At 45.1% G+C, this 5,000-nt stretch overlaps 1 protein-coding gene across 1 annotated transcript in view; it reads left to right on the forward strand.

The window, feature by feature from the left end:
• nav2a (neuron navigator 2a) overlaps positions 1–5,000 on the forward strand; it is a 75,764-nt gene that overhangs the window by 46,067 nt on the left and 24,697 nt on the right. The gene's annotated exons all lie outside the window — the stretch shown is intronic.

The following is a 5,000-nucleotide window of genomic DNA, read 5'->3' on the forward strand; positions in this document are numbered from 1 at the left end:
TTGCATCCACCAGTTCACAGAGAGGTAAAGTGAGACATTTCTATTCAAATAATAAGGCATAAGGGCCCTGTTTTGTGGCTTTCTGAGCATTTTCTGTACTGAAGGCAGAGTGTTAAGTAGGATAGATTGTATGTGGTCTCTGGGTTGTGGCTGTGAAAGGTGGTTCTTTATCTGAGATCTGTGATCTCTCACAGGTTGTAGTTCTCTGATTCCGTTTGAGGAGCGTTGCTACGGGATCCGCTCCTCCGCTCTTTATGCCTCAGTCTGAGCCACACTCAGAATGCCTCGGTTCAAGTGTAGGGTTGTGATGCCATGCTCTGTAAAACGGATCTTTTTTTAAATGGCGCTGGCACAGATGGGCGGCAGTGCGTGAGAAAAGAACCTGTAACACTTGAGAGTATGAGAGAGAAGGAACTAGAGAGGGAAAAAAAAGGACAAATTGTCAAATTTCACTACCTCCCTCTTTTACACTGGGGAAGGTTATCCCAGCAGTGTTGGAGCTTGTCTGTTGGCGTATCGTGCGGTGGGCGGGGCTTGTCTCTCTGTAAGCTATATCAAGTTCAATATGATAGGTCGTTTACCTGGCAACTGGACAAGAAAGCGCTTACCAGGGCATTAAGATGTCGCTCATATACTCCCTGACGCAAAATCAACTCCTGAGCTGTCCTAGGAGACCCACAATAAAGTACAAAATTTGCACACAATGGCCCCATCACACGTATTCAAAATGTTGTAAGAAACATGAAGGAATAATAAGAATTCTTTTATTTTTTCAGTTGTATTCTCTTCAGTCCTGGACTCCTGCTACTAAGCTCTTGTTCCAGTGAATTAAATTTCTTTTGTTCTTTTGTAACAAAGATTGACTCAACCCTTCCATGTACCTTCATTTTCATTGACTTGTCCGATGGTCCTGTCAGAGGACCTGTCCTGCTTTTGCATGTATGTTGCCTTTGATAGATAATAAAGGATGTTGGGTAATATGCACCAAAGCTCCCCTCACAGAAGAGTTGTAGAAGTATTTGGGAAGTGTAGGAATGACTCTTTCATGTTTAGGTGCTCTCTCTGTAGGGCTTTTAAAATCAGCTAACATATTGACATGGGCAGTAGAGTTCAGGTTGTTTATGATTCTCACACATGTACCACCGACCCTGACTCTCTCTCTCTCTCTCTCTCTCTCTCTCTCCCCTGGGGTGCCCACCTGCACAGGACTGACTATCCCTGTCCCTTCGGTTCAAAGCAACAGACCAGCCTCCCTTTTTCTCTCTCTTTCTCTTTTTCTCTCTCTTTTTCTTTTGCTCTTTCTCTCTCTCCTCCTCCTCCTCCTCCTCCTCTTCCTCCTCCTCTTATTCCATTTGTCCATTCATTTACTGTCACCATCAAAGGGCTGCTTTTGTTCTTTGTCCATCTCTCTATTGTCCCACAGTCTTCCTTCCCGGGTTCTGTGTAGTGTTTCTTCCACCGTGTGCTACAGAGGATGCTGTGGTTAACCTTCAGGCTATAAACACCCATGTGGGATTAGAGACTTTCTACACCCCATCCCCCACCCATCTCTCTCTCTCTCTCTCTCTCTCTCCTTCACACACACACACACACACACACAAATGGTCTTGTCTGTGACTATGTGATTTGTGTAATTTGTGTGTGTGTGTGTGTATCATACACAGTGAGAATGACAACTACCAGTGTTCGACAATCAAATCTGATGATGCATTCATGGCAGTTGCTATAAAAAGCTTAGTTTCTAGATTCAGCATGTCTGTTTCCCACCCACTGATGAGGGTAATGTCAGGTCTGGCCTGGAATAGGAGTCGTGTTTAGATAGTAATGTAAGCAGGGGGCCTGATGACTCTAGGTTCAGATGAAGAAACTGTGTAAGCAGGACTGGAGCCAAGGCTTTGCTGGAGAGCCGGGGTCCGCTCTCTGTTGGGGTTGGATTAGAATAATGAGGTATAAAGAGGATGGATACTGGCTAACTGAAAGTGGCTTCTCTCCATCTCTGATCTTGCTGTGGTGTAGTCTCAGTATTTCTCATGATACAACACACACACATATAAATATGTAATATTTCACTGGTTCTGAGCAGAAGTGCTTTTCAATGCTTAATAGTCTCCCTCTCCTTTTATATTGTTTTTTTACTCAGTCCTCATGATCAGCATGGCCTCCACTCAGATCTTGATGAAAAGATGCATTTGGCATTTTGACAAAATTGCCGAGGTGCATGAGAGAGAGGCTCCCTGGATGCCCTGTGGCTGAAGTCTGGAGTCACATGTTTTAGAGGAAAAGGTTGTTGGGGTCAGAGCAAAAGACTGGACTTCAAACAGTCTTACTCTAACCCAGTGCGCCTCAACCCAGTCCTCCCAAACTCATGGAGGCAAAGCTCAGTGCCTATCAGCCCGGCCCCCTCTGCTGTGCCTTGGTCTCTGGAGGAAGACCGCTGATATATGTCTGACAGCATGTGGTCAGAGGACAGCTCAACTCAGTCTGCCTCTGGAGAAACACACCACTGCCCTTTGCCCTGTTTCTCTACCCCTGCGTGTGTGTGTGTGTCTTAGAAGGTCTGGGACAGTCATGAAAAATGTCAGAGAGAGCAGAAAGAGGCACAATGGCACAATATTTCTGCTGAGATGGGAGAAAACATGTGAGGGATAAAGAAGGAAAGTAACAGAGGAGTGAAAGATTGAGAGAAAGAGAGAGGGAGAGAGAGAGAGAGAGAGCTTTTACTGTTTTGCTGAGGAGGCAGAGAGTGGATCAGAGAGGAAGACTCTGGGTGTGTGTTAGATCCTCAATTGGGAGCCCACTGATGTTCTTGTAACTGTGGTAACGGGAGTGTCTGTGGACCCTCAGATTCCCCTGCCCCCCTGTCTGTCTACAGCACACCTGCCTCGCCGCGGGATACTCAGGTAGGGATGGCCTCACCTCTCTCTCTCTCTCTCTCTCTTTCACTGTATCTCACTCTCTTTCTCTCTTAAGTGTAGATGTGTTTCTGCTTCTCCTCATTGTGCATTGTGCCCATTGAGACTACAGCTGCGGAAGTCTTTCCAATGCTCCATTGTGTGGATTATTCACTGGGCACAAAGACAAGCGTCTGTGCTGACCTGAGTCTGCCTGCTTCTGTAGTGACAAATTAGCAGTGGTGGTGATTTTATTGAGGAGAATCTGGAAAAAGCTGGAGTCATCTTGAACAAACTGTGAAAATTAGAATTATACTCACTCTGGAGTGGAAGAAATAGGAATTGACTGACGCTGTCATATGTGAACTGGATTGAGTGTTTTGGCTGAGGATTATGATCAAGAGACCAGGTAAAGAACAATACTGACTGAGAGAGAGAAAGAGAGAGAGAGAGAGAGCGAGAGAGAGTGTGAAAGAGATATGAATCTTTGTTGTGCTGCAGTGTGATTTATGACTTTGCTATAGGCTCTCAGTTTCTAGATCACCCATGTTTAAAGGTGTGTGTGTGTGTGTGTGTGTGTGTGTGTGTGTGTGTGTGTGTGTGTGTGTGTGTGCGTGCTCGGCAGAAGGATGAAATGATGATTCACGTAACAAAAGGAGTAACATGAATCCTCTGAGGGTATTGATTAGTTGAAGGTAGGTTTTGATGAACAGCATGGACCACATGGTCTTCTCACAGTAAGGTGATAAGGGGTAAGTGATAGGTCCTCTCTTTGGGGAACGTGTTGAGTCTGCGGGTTCCTGCCTGGACACACTCCAGGGGTAACTGGATCAACATGATTATCCCGCTTAAGTATGTGGGGAAGGCAGTCCTCATGACCAGCAGGAGAATCTCACATACTTTTTCACACACTCAGTGCCCACAAAAAAGGGCTGTTACTAAGGTTGAAGTTTATGTGTGTGTGTGTGTGTGTGTACTGAGAGTGTGCTTATGCATGTGATATATAGTTTAGTCTCTATGTCATATTCTACACATGTGTATCCCTGTGAAACGTATGATTGTTTGTGACAGATTAGACAAACTGGGGCTATATTTTTACACTTCTCATTTGCTCTAACGTCTCAGTCACTTTTGCTGTCGTTGCGTTTTCAGCGTCAGTGTGCTGTGTAGTTGCTCACACATATAAGTGCATGCGTGCATGTGTGAAAGGTAATGCAGTATGACAGTCTCTCTTGAGATTGTTGAAAACAGCTCAGTTTTACGTGACAAACAGAACTGATAGCTGACGGCTCTCTAACTAAAGACAGAATCAGGTCAGTGGGACGGAGGGAGGGATGGAGGGAGGATACAGCGGGAGATGGATAAAGGAATAGAAAGAAAGACCAGCCAGATCCGTCTTGGTTAAAGACTGCTGTGTCATTCCCACACTGAGTGTGTGTGTGCAGAAACGGGTTGGAATGTCCCTGTTATTCCGGGAATGTCTTGGCTGTGTCCACAAACTAGCCAGTAACCCCCACTATCCTCTGGTAAGCAGGGGTCAAAGGTGACGTTTGCGTAGCTGATGCCAAACAGGCAGTCTGTGTTTGGAAGGAGATGGCAGTGGTTAAACGGGAAATGCACAAGCCAATCCAATCACTGAGCATATTTTTGTCCTTAAAATCTTTCCTCTACATTTCTTAGGATCTGTATTTTATTTTCAATCCCAAACCTTCCTCCAAGTACTGAACTTCAGATTCTTACACATTTTCTTTGGGAGTTTTGTCAAATGTTTGGTTGTTATCTGAGTGCAGCTTTCTGTGTGAAAGGGTTAAACAGTATTCCACGTCATGTGACCTTCTTCAGTGTCATCACAGATATTTCCAACGCAGGACAGGAGAACTTAGGACAAGGTGACAAATCCGCTCTCATGCACTGGGACTCTGGGATCTCAATGCTCCTAAAACTCTTTTTTCTAACCCTTATCAGTTCCCACGTCAAAGTTTCGTATGCCGGAATGTATTTCTGTACTGTTCATTCTAACTTTATACTCACAGGGAGTAGCAGTATGTAATTAGGCATGACATCCTGGTTTCAGTCAGCTTAGCTTCACAGTAGGGGAGACCAGAGCAA

Source organism: Chanos chanos, chromosome 2 (assembly GCF_902362185.1).
Source record: "Chanos chanos chromosome 2, fChaCha1.1, whole genome shotgun sequence".
NCBI classification, from domain to species: domain Eukaryota; kingdom Metazoa; phylum Chordata; class Actinopteri; order Gonorynchiformes; family Chanidae; genus Chanos; species Chanos chanos.